We start from the raw sequence: 12,630 nt of genomic DNA on the forward strand, positions 1-12,630 counted from the left end.
GTCCCGAGCTGCCAGACTACCCTGACAGCCTGGAACGGCCTGAGCCGGAGCCACCTCCAGAAATAGGTGGGTTGGGGAGGGGGGGTGTAGCACAGTGCCGTCGTTGACGGCAGCCACCCTCCCTTCCCTCCCTTTAGAAAAGGGGAATTTTTTTTTTTTTTGGTGTTGCTTGGGGTTATTTTTTTGTTAAGGTGCTTCCGGGGTAGCACCTTTAAGGGGGGGGTACTGTCACGTCCTGGCCAGTATAAGGTTAATTGTTTTTGTAGTTTGGTCAGGGCGTGGCAGAGGGTATTTGTTTTATGTGGTTCAGGGTGGTGTGTTTTTGTAAAAAGGGTGTTTTATTTAGTAATTCCGGGTGTTGGTTTATGTTTAGGTATTTCTATGTAGAGTCTAGTGAGTGTATGTCTATGTTTGGGTTAATTGGGGTTGGGACTCTCAGTTGAAGGCAGGTGTTGTCTATCTGCCTTTGATTGAGAGTCCCATATAGTAGGGTGTGTTTGTGTTTGGTATTTGTGGGTGATTGTTCTGTGTTGAGCCTTATGCTTGGCCAGACTGTTTGTTGTTGTTAGTTCGTTCATTTTCTTGGTTTGTTATTTTGGTGTTCATTTTGTACTTATTAAAACGTCGAGATGAGCAGAAACATACCTGCTGCGTTTTGGTCCTCCTTCACCGACGACAACCGTGACATATATATTTTCAACGAAGCTTGGATCATCATTATTTGGACCGTATAGGTTAATAAGCCATATCTGTTTATTGTCCAATAACATATTTAAAATAATCCATCTACCTTGATGATCTGTTTGGACAATTTGCGCAATTGGATCAAAATTACTGTTAATTAATATCATCACACCTTTTGAATTTCTTGGCCCATTGGAGAAATATATTTAGCCCCCCAGTCCTTTTTCCACAAAACTTCATCTAAAATAGATGAATGAGTTTCCTGTAAACAGTAGATATTATATTCCTTCTCTTTTAGCCAGATAAATACTGACTGTCTTGTCTTATTATCTGCTAAGCCATTACAATTATAACTGGCTATACTTATTTCACCAATTACCATAATGAGAAACACGTTTCAATTCCATTTATCAAAATATATGTTTGTAAACGTACCATTAAAAACTAACATGATGATTGAGTGTTTATATAGCTGCGCCATGATATTTGCATTGCTACTAAGTAAACCTCCAATTGGTCCCAACTATTCCACCCGCTAAAAGCCCTCCTCATCCCGAGTTGGATTGTCATCCCAATGCCCGGCAGACCACCCCTGACCCCCGAAACCCATAGCCCCGGAGAGACCGGGACCCATCCTTCGAAAATAGCACACAGTGCCACCAACAGAACAAAAGCGATCAACTGCCAAATGCATATCCATCACCCTCACCCCGATTCGTATTATATATAGCTATAAACAAAAATATATACATATACAGTTGAAGTCGGAAGTTTACATACACTTAGGTTGGAGTTAAAACTCGTTTTTCAACCACTCCACAAATTTCTTGTTAACAAACTATAGTTTTGGCCAGTCGGTTAGGACATCTACTTTGTGCATGACACAAGTAATTTTTCCAACAATTGTTTACAGAGAGATTATGTCACTTATAATTCACTGTATCACAATTCCAGTGGGTCAGAAGTTTACATACACTAAGTTGACTGTGCCTTTAAACAGCTTGGAAAATTCCAGAAAATTATGCCATGGCTTTAGAAACTTCTGATAGGCTAATTGACATCATTTCAGTCAATTGGAGGTGTACCTGTGGATGTATTTCAAGGCCTACCTTCAAACTCAGTGCCTCCTTGCTTGACATCATGGGAAAATGTCACGGTCGTCGTAATGGATGGACCAAGGCGCAGCAGGTATGTGAATGCTCATTTTCTTTAACACGAAACAAAACAGGAAAACGTTGAACGGACGACAAACAGCCTTGTAGGCTCACACAGCAGTACAAAGAACAATTTCCCACAATCCCCAAAACAAACAAACTCCTAATTATAGGACCTTCAATCAGAGGCAACGATAACCAGCTGCCTCCAATTGAAGGCCCCAATCCCAAATACTAAACATAGAAATAAACACCCTAGAAACAGACACAGAACTGTACAACATAGAACTAAACCAAAAACCCTGGAAACATAAATAAAACGCCCCTCTACATAAACACACACTCAAAACCATATAAAACAAATAACCCCTTTACTGGTCAGGATGTGACAGTACCCCCCCTCCAAAGGTGCAGACCCCAGATGCACCTGACAACAAAAATACCCACAAAAAAAACTAAACTAAAGGGAGGGAGGGAAGGGAGGGTGGCTGCCGTCACCGACGGCTCCCGTGCTACACCCCCCCCTCCCCAAACCTCCTACAGTGGAGGTGGCTTAGGCTCAGGCCGTAGTCCCCTACCTGATCAGTCCACCCCCACTGAATACCTCGGCCTGAAGCCTGTCACTGTAGACCCTGGACTGGACTCTGCGAGCTCCGGACTGTAGGGCGACTCTGGGAGCTCCGGACTGTAGGGCGACTCTGGGAGCTCCGGACTGTAGGGCGACTCTGGGAGCTCCGGACTGTAGGACGACTCTGGGAGCTCCGGACAGTGGGCCCTCTCTCTTGGTTCCGGACAGTGGGCCGTCTCTCTTGGTTCCGGACAGTGGGCCGTCTCTCTTGGTTCTGGACACTCTGGACGAGGCACTGTTGCCGGACACTCTGGACGAGGCACTGTTGCCGGAAGTTCTGGACGAGGCACTGTTGCCGGAAGTTCTGGACGAGGCACTGTTACCGGACACTCTGGACGAGGTACTGTCGTCGGAAGCTCGGCACTGGGCTGACGCACTGGAAGCCTGATGCGTGGTGCTGGTAGTGGAGGTACCAGACTGGGGACACGCACCTCAGGGCTAGTGCGGGGAGCAGGAACCGGACGTACTGAACTGGGCTGATGCACTGGAAGCCTAGTGCGTGGGGCTGGTACTGGAGGTAAAAGACTAGGGACACGCACCCCAAGGCTAGTGCGAGGAGCGGGAACAGGACGTACCGGACTGGGCTGATGCACTGGAAGCCTAGTGCGTGGTGCTGGCTTAGGAGACGCCAGACTAAGGACACGCACCTCAAGGCTAGTGCAAGGAGCGGGAACAGGACATACTGAACTGGGCTGATGCACTGGAAGCCTGGTGCGTGGTGCTGGCTTGGGATGTGCCAGACTGGAGACACGCACCTCACGGTTAGTGCGAGGAGTGGGAACAGGATACACTGGACCGTGAAGACGCACTGGCGGTCTCGAGCGCAGCACTAGCTCCACCCTTACTGGCTGGATGCCCGCTTCCCCCTGGCAAATGTGGAGCGCTGGCACCGCGCACACCGGCCTGTAAATACTTGGCCTTGACGCAGTGCGCATTACTCCAAAGCACGGGACCTGTCCAGTAATAGGTTGCCTCCAAAAAGCACGGGGATTTGGCTTGGGGCTTAATCCTGGCCCCGCCAAACTACCCGTGTGCCCCCCCCCCAAAAAAAATTATTGGGGCTGCCTCTCAGGTTTAACATTCCTGTAACATTCCCGGTTTAACATTCCTGTAACATTCCCGGTCCTCTTTAACCTTCCTCCATGGGCTCTCTCCGGCTATAATCTCCTACCAGGTCCATGACTCCCGATAGTTTACCTGCTGCTCCTTCCTCCGCTGCTTGGTCCATGGTTGGTGGGAGATTCTGTCACGGGTGTAGACCAAAACGCAGCGGGAAAATGTATATTCATCTTCTTTTTATTTAGTGAAGAAGGAAAACACAAACAACGTATACAAAAAAATAAAAAACTGGACAGTCTCGTCAGGCACACAGCTAAACAAGAAACAATCTCCCACAAAATCCCATGACAAACACATACCTATTTATAGGACCTTCAATCAGAGGCAACGATAGACAGCTGCCTCCAACTGAAGGCCCCAACACCAATTAGCTAAACATAGAATACAAACGACTAGACTGAACATAGAAATAAACTAACATAGAACAATAACCAAAACCCTGGACTAATAAATCAAATACCCCTCATACAAGTCCTATATCGACATAACCTGAAAGGCCACTCAGCAAAGAAGAAGCCACTGCTCCAAAACTGCCATAAAAAAGCCAGACTACAGTTCGCAACTGCACATGGGGACAAAGATCATAATTTTTGGAGAAATGTCCTCTGGTCTGTTGAAACAAAAATAGAACTGTTTGGCCATAATGACAATCGTTTTGTTTGGAGCAAAAATGGGGAGGAGAGCAATCTGAAGAACACCATCCCAACCGTGAAGCACGGGGGTGGCAGCATCATGTTGTGGGGTGCTTTGCTGCAGGAGGGACTGGTGCACTTCACAAAATAGATGGCATTATGAGGAGGGGAAATTATGTGGATATATTGAAGCAACATCTCAAGACATCAGTCAGGAAGTTAAAGCTTGGTCGCAAAGGGGACTTCCAAATGGACAATGACCCCAAGCATAATTCCAAAGTTGTGGCAAAATGGCTTAAGGACAACAAAGTCAAGGTATTGGAGTGGCCATCACAAAGCCCTGACCTCAATCCTATAGAAAATTTGTGGGCAGAACTGAAAAAGTGTGTGCGAGCAAGGAGGCCTACAAACCTGACTCCGTTACACCAGCTCTGTAAGGAGGAATGGGCCAACATTCACCAAACCTATTGTGGGAAGCTTGTGGAAGGCTACTCGAAAAGTTTGACTCAAGTTAAACAATTTAAAGGCGATGCTACCAAATAATAATTGAGTGTATGTAAACTTCTGACCCACTGGGAATGTGATGAAAGAAATAAAAGCTGAAATAAATCATTCTCTCTACTATTATTATGACATTTCACATTCTTAAAATAAAGTGGTGATCCTAACTGACCTAAGACAGGGAATTTTTACTAGGATTAAATGTCAGGAATTGTGAAAAACTGAGTTTATATGTATTTGGCTAAGGTGCATGTAAACTTCCGACTTCAACTGTATGTATGTATGTATGTATGTATGTATGTATGTATGTATGTATGTATGTATGTATGTATGTATGTATGTATGTATGTGTGTGTGTATGTGTGTGTATGTGTGTGTGTGTGTGTGTGTGTGTGTGTGTTAAAAATCCTGTTTATCTTATTTTCCATAATTAATATTTGTAGTAATGTAGGCAATTTAACCAAATGATTTTTACCTCTCACCAGTCTCACCATTACCAAAATTACATTATGGCAAGCAATTATTATATTAGCAAACAATTATTGTGAATCATCCTATATTGTCCCTAAAATCTTTAACTCCCTCGCAAAAGTTGTGGGATACACACACACACACACACACACACACACACACACACACACACACACACACACACACACACACACACACACACACTCAACCCCTTTCCCCCACAACAACCATAGATTCAGATTCTCAGCAGTTGCACCATCCCAGAGCCCAACTCAAGAAAGGTCTTGATATACGATTGCATATACAGTTGCTGCTGTATGAGAAGGCCTGCAAAACGATGCAAAAAAAATTGCCAGAAATGGGGAGATTTGATTAACCACTGTCACGTCCTAGATGATGAAGGTCAGATATACCCCCTTCCCCTGAAACACCCACAACATGTCCCCCGTAGTGACCATATTCCCAAGCATTTCCATGCAGTCAGACCTGTGATTTTGTGCCACCAGTGCCACAATAATATGCCCTCTCTCTGAATGTTCGAGTGTGACCCCCTCCCCATGGGTTACTGCAACTAGTGTTGCCAGCACTGCCGCTGCCTGGGTGGGGGCACCCCACCGGAATCCCCACCGGCTAGGTACAAGGTCGTCAAGGTTATCATTAACAGTTTTGAGAATTTCCTTGTATATTATGCTCTCCCTTCAGGGGGCTTTGGCTTTGCAGGACCAACCCTGCCAAGCAGGCTCAGAATCTTGAGGGGGCAGTGCTGCTCTAGGTCTCTGACTGAATTTTGGCTGCATACAGGCCGCTTACAGATAGGGACTTCTCCTTAGTATCTGGGTCGTTCAGGTGGGTGTCTAGAGTATAGGGTTGTGGACCGTTCCATCAATATAGGACCATAAATAAATAAATTCTATGTATAATTTATTTTACAAATTTAGATCCCCATGATAGGACATTAAATAAATTATATGTATAATTTATTTTAAAACGCTGGTCCACCATGATAAGACATTAAATAAATAACATGTATAATTCATTATAAAATGTATATCCCTCATCTGAACAACATTGAATGCTCTCTCATAACCCCTGCTCTTAGCAATACATTGGTTCTGGGATATGCAACCATTTCCTTTCTCACTCAACAACACACTTTCCCAAACACCAAAAAACACACACCATCCATCCACACATACTGTGCCTTCTGTTTACTGAGTTTTTATCTCCACCATGTTGAATTAGTGCTTTTGTGTTCCAATTAGTTATATTTGAAGATAGATAGAAAAGCCATATTTTTTGTTGTATTATTACAATACATAACCGGGCTAGAATTGTGTGTTTCCTTATTTGCCAACTCTATGAGAACTTTGTAATGTTTATCGACGACAACTACTATGCGTTTCCCTTTCAATCTATTTTGCTTGAAAATTGGATACAGAACTTTACGCCGTTCTGCAATTTCCTTCGGGAACTGGTCATTCATGCCAGCAAGTCTTTTACCCAGGCTTTTAACCATTATTTTATATTTAAAGAAAGAAAATTTGGCAACAATTGGGAATTCATACCTCTACCTGAAGCGGTGTACACGTACGAGTTGGATTTTGTTGATAGCTTCGCATGGAATCGGAAGCGCTGTAAGGAGGAACTCTCTAACTACATATTCAGGAACTTTTTATTATTATTTTTTCACCTTAATTAAGCAGGTAGGCTATTTGAGAACAAGTTCTCATTTACAACTGCGACCTGGCCAAGATAAAGCAAAGCAGTGTGACACAGACAACAACACAGAGTTACACATGGAGTAAACAATAAACAAGCCCCAATAACACAATAAACAAGTCAATGATACAGTAGAAAAAAAGAAAGTCTATATACAGTGTGTGCAAAAGGCATGAGGAGGTAGGCAATAAATAGGCCATAGGAGCGAATAATTACAATTTAGCAGATTAACACTGGAGTGATAAATGAGCATATGATGATGTGCAAGTAGAAATACTGGTGTGCAAAAGAGCAGAAAAGTAAATAAAATAAAAACAGTATGGGGAGGAGGTAGGTAGATTGGGTGGGCAATTTACAGATGGACTATGTACAGCTGCAGCGATCGGTTAGCAGCTCAGGTAGCTGATGTTTAAAGTTGGCGAGGGAAATAAAAGTCGTTTGACCGCAGACCCATAGCGGATCAGGCAATGAGGCAGTGATCGCTGAGACCCTGATTGAAAACAGCAGAGGTGTATTTGGAGGGCAAGTTGGTCAGGATAATGTCTATGAGGGTGCCCATGTTTACGGATTTAGGGTTGTACCTGGTGGGTTCCTTGATGATTTGTGTGATATTGAGGGTATCTAGCTTAGATTGTAGGACTGCCGGGGTGTTAAGCATATCCCAGTTTAGGTCACCTAACAGAACAAACTCTGTGGCTAGATGGGGGGGCGATCAATTCACAAATGGTGTCCAGGGCACAGCTGGGAGCGGAGGGGGGTCGATAGCAGGCGGCAACAGTGAGAGACTTATTTTTGGAAAGATTCATTTTTAAAATTAGAAGTTCGAACTGTTTGGGTATAGACAGAACTTTGGGTATGACAGAACTTTGCAGGCTATCTCTGCAGTAGATTGCAACTCCTCCCCCTTTGGCAGTTCCATCTTGACGGAAAAAGTTGTCGTTGGGTATGGAAATCTCAGAATTTTTGGTGGCCTTCCTAAGCCAGGATTCAGACACAGCAAGGACATCAGGGTTGGCGGAGTGTGCTAAAGCAGTGAGTAAAACAAACTTAGGGAGGAGGCTTCTGATGTTGACATGCATGAAACCAAGGCTTTTTCGATCACAGAAGTCAACAAATGAGGGTGCCTGGGGACACGCAGGGCCTGGGTTTACCTCCACATCACCCGAGGAACACAGGAGGAGTAGGATGAGGGTACGGCTAAAGGCTATCAAAACTGGTCGCCTTGAGCGTTGGGGACAAAGAATAAAAGGAGCAGATTTCTGGGTGTGGTAGAATAGATTCAGGGCATAATGTGCAGACGGGTATGGTGGGGTGCGGGTACAGCGGAGGTAAGCCCAGGCACTGAGTGATGATAAGAGAGGTTGTATCTCTGGACATGCTGGTTATAATGGGTGAGGTCACCGCATGTGTGGGAGGTGGGACAAAGGAGGTATCAGAGGTATGATGAGTGGAACTAGGGGCTCCATTGTAAACTAAAACAATGATAACTAACCTAAACAACAGTATACAAGGCATATTGACATTTGAGAGAGACATACAGCGAGGCATAAAGTAATCACAGGTGAAAATTGGGAGAGCTAGCTAGACAACAACGGGTGAGTCAACAACAGCTGATCAGCTAAAACAACAACAACAGGTAAAATGTCAATGACTGGGCAGAGAGGGTCGGTTAACTACACACAGAGCCTGAGTTTGCGGCTGGGGCCGACAGATAAACAAAAAATAAACAGAATGGAGTACCGTGATTAATGGACAGTCCAGCAGGCATCAGCTATGTAGCCAAGTGATCATAGGGTCCAGGGGGCAGCAATAGATGGAACAGGGAAGCCGTGGAGTAGTCGCTACTACGCTAGCATGCGTGCGACACGGCGTTTAAAGTTAGTAGCCCTGGGCTAGTAGAAGTGTCTGCGCCGACATCCGACCAAGGCCGGTTGAAGGCACAGCGGATGGAGTATTCGTCGGCAGACCAGTCGTTGTGGTGCGGCGGGGCGCCGTGTCGACAAGGATCCAAGCCAGATGGCGAAAGAGGTATTGTAGTTGTAGTAATTTAGTTTGCTAGCCGGGAGATGCGCCTGGCTCACGGCTAACTGGTGTTAGCTTCAAGGCAGGGGGAATTAGCCACTATAGCCACTAGGTAGCAGCGGTGATCCGGTGCCAAGGTCCAGAGCTTATGGCGAGGATCCGGTGGAGTAGTGGGTTCTAGCCATATTTGGGTGGAGTCCGGGTTAACAACTGAGTAGGCCGGGAGGTGGGCCTCAGGGATAGCATCGGTACTAGGTAACTCGGTGGGTGCTAGCTAGCTGTGAAGATCAGGAGTAATGATCCTGGGATTACGGCAGGATCCGGCATTGTAGTGGAGAGACAGTCCGATACTGGTAGGCTGGCGAGTATTATCCAGGCTAAAAAAAGGGCTGGTATCTGTGCAGAAGGGTAAAGGCCGCTAGCAGTGGCTAACAATGACTAAATAGCTTGTAGCTGGTTAGCTTCTGATGGCTAGGTGGTTCTTGCTATAAGGTCTAAAAATTAAAAATAATAGTGGTTCCGTATCACATTGGGTGAGGCAGGTTACCGGAAGGTATAACTGAATTAAAATGGAAAAGACATTGAAAATAAAATTTGAAATATATACAAAAAAGACTAAAAATACAAAAGTACACGAGAGGACGAACAAAACACATCTGCACTGCTACGCCATCTTGGGAACTTCTCCTTCTTTCTCTTGGATACCTGTAAGTACCAGATTCTCTCTCATGAATCTCGTCTGTATGTCAAGTAAGGCTTCTCTCAGAACGATGTTCTCCTTTTTAAGTTCATTAACTTCTGTTTCAATCTTATTGACTGTCCCTTTTAACTTGTTTGTGTCTTGTTCCAATGTCGCAGCTTTTTCGTCACTCATCTCGAGGCTTGCCTCCAACTCTTTTATATCCTTACTGACTAGTTCAAGTATACCCCGTTTGTCATTTATTGATTTTAACAGATTGGTTTCGACCTTTACCATTCCCGGTGGTGAAAATATTAAATTGTCCGTGTCTGTAGAATAGTTGCATTTTCGTTTTGAAATAGGTTCCTCTGTCTTACTCTCCATCATGTTAGGGTGTTGCTTGTTTTCGTAATATTTGTTTTTGTAATATTTGTCTATATATTTCTCTAATCTCATGATTTGTTTTGTGCTGTTATCCAGATTGAAGGTTATTACCCACCAGATTGTGTAGTGCTAATATTTAGTCTAATTTACCGATATTGAATATTACGTTTTTATCTTGAGGTGGCCTACATAGCTGTGTTCAGTCCGCCATCTTGCCACTTCCGCCTCTGAAGGATTAATTTAAACTTCAATTTAGTCCTAGAGTAGCTCTAATCCTCCCTCTTGCAATCGGCTTTGTTTAATCCAGAACAGGCTAAATCTACGACTATTTTAAGATAAATATGTGCAAGTCGCTTTGAGTTAAGACAAATCAAACAGGCATTTTAGTCTGGGACTCACCTTGTGAAGGTGTCGCAGCGGTCCTTTGTGGGAAATTTTGTCATCAAAGTCTGGCATTCTCTGGATTTATGGCGGGAACTCGGGGGAAAAAACAGCCACTCCGTTGAATAGCAGGCTAACATTAGGGGTTTCTTTGCAACGCCTGCAGTTCACCACTGATTCCTTCCAAATGACTCATTGTTGAATTTGGATTTCCAACTTGTTGTGTAATCTTTGTGTCCATGGCCGATGAGCACCGATACGTTTTATCTATAATTTCTATCATTTCTTCATATGACAAGGATTAAAAAGGATTGTCGACTTGATGATGACTGCTAGCTAAGACTTTGAAAGTAAGATGTTGACACGATCAGTCCAATCAAAGCTACTGTAGATATAATGTGATTTGATGTCATTCTGTGGCCAATGACCTTGAGCCTTCTTGGATGGGCACTTCTAATATAACTCTATGGCAGAATCCAAGGGGCAAACATTTTTTAGCTCTAACCTTATAATTAGGGATGACTACTTTCCCATGAGTGACAGAAAACTGAACCAATCATGACAGAAAAGTGAGAAAATCAGGTGCAACGCTCTGTATTTTCTGCTGGCTAGCCCCACCACCACAGAAAGCACTGAGCTAGGCTGAAACACCTGCATTTTGGAGCTGCCTTGCTCAAGAAATGTCTCTTTTTTTTATTACATTGTTTGCAAACTGATATGTGACACATATTAATGCCAAAATAACAAGCAAAACAGGCAAGCCCCCCCTAAAAGCGTGGTGCTCAAAACAGGTGAATGACGTGTCGCCACTGATCAAATACAAAGACAGCATTGCCACCAGTATATTACTATTTCATTCATTTCAGTTTGCACTTGAATTCCAATGCATAGTTTTATATGCTCCTCACGTACTCCTCACCTATAGACACACTTAGTGGGGTTTTGAAGAGGTTGACTGATACAAGGTCTTGTAAATGTCCTTATCTTCCCTATCTCCATTAGGATTGAAGCCTCGTTTTTCTGGCAGCTTAACATCTTAATGTGATTCAAAGACCTACATTCTACACTGGAGTTGCCTTGGCAACAAAGTTTTTTTTTCTTCACCGGAGATGCTGAGAGATCAATAGAGTATCCGCGACGGTGATGGCAGGAAACGCTAGAGCACAGATGGTCCTCAGAGAAACCATGAGCTCTGTGGCCTAGTTACCATTTGAATGCTTACACAATTATTGGAGAACAATATTCTACCTAACAGTAAATGAGACAAAGTTTTTTTTGCAGTGATGAAACATATTTCCAGCCCAACCAAGAACACATTGTGTAAATAAGATTAGTTTAGCTATAACCTACTTCATTAATGTAACCTCCCCAGCTTCTAAAAAAAGGTCACATTGGTAGAATTAATTTACACAAGCCAGGCATAGTGTGCTGCCATCAATAAAGGGGCTTTTCTATATAAATGGATTCTATCTAGAGTTTAGAAAGAAATTCTGTCTCATAGAAGAACCCCCCCTCCCCCCGTGTGACATTCCCTGATTGTGAAGAACAGATTTGACCTCAATGTAAATTTACATATAGGATATATACACATAGGAATAAAATTGTTGTAGTCAAACTTAGTAGATATTGTTAATATTCTGCTCTCTATATCTTGAGTTTCATTGAACAAAAAGTTGAATATCTGTTTTCTCAATACAGTACAACAATCAAATGATTCATGTCATATGATATGAATCACTTGATGTGTGATATATGATAAAGAAATGGAAAGAACATCTGATCAACAGGAAAAGATGAATGGCAAACTAAAGACAAATCAAAAGCCTGGCAGTCTAGACAAGTAGACAGTTGTTATTTTCAAAACACATAGCCAGGAATGATTGGTTACCTGTGGAGAACAGTCAGTTATCATCATATCCCTGAATGGGCTCCATCTGTGATAAACATCAAGGGTTAAATGCATGAGCAACAAAGATTGATGCCGAAAATAGGAAAAACTACTGCATGGCAATATGGCAGCCATCATGAAAGAATGGGATTCCATTGGGATTTGGTGGTTATTACACCCAAGGTTCTCTTCTTGCACCTGTCACTTATGCTCTCACAGAGCTGGAATCAATAGCACTAAATGGGGATCAGAGAATCTGAAGATCAGCCTCAACACCTAAGAACCATCTAATAATACCTCCAACTGATGGATTTAGAACCAAGGTCTCTCATCTCACTTTTCACCTTCATGTTTTGTTGCTATGATTT

At 43.5% G+C, this 12,630-nt stretch overlaps 1 protein-coding gene across 3 annotated transcripts in view; it reads left to right on the forward strand.

Annotated features, from left to right (window-relative positions):
• The window catches only part of LOC115163441 (leucine-rich repeat and fibronectin type III domain-containing protein 1), a 138,626-nt gene that overhangs the window by 118,653 nt on the left and 7,343 nt on the right, over window positions 1-12,630 (forward strand). The window lies entirely within an intron of this gene.

Source organism: Salmo trutta, chromosome 26 (assembly GCF_901001165.1).
Source record: "Salmo trutta chromosome 26, fSalTru1.1, whole genome shotgun sequence".
Taxonomy (NCBI): domain Eukaryota; kingdom Metazoa; phylum Chordata; class Actinopteri; order Salmoniformes; family Salmonidae; genus Salmo; species Salmo trutta.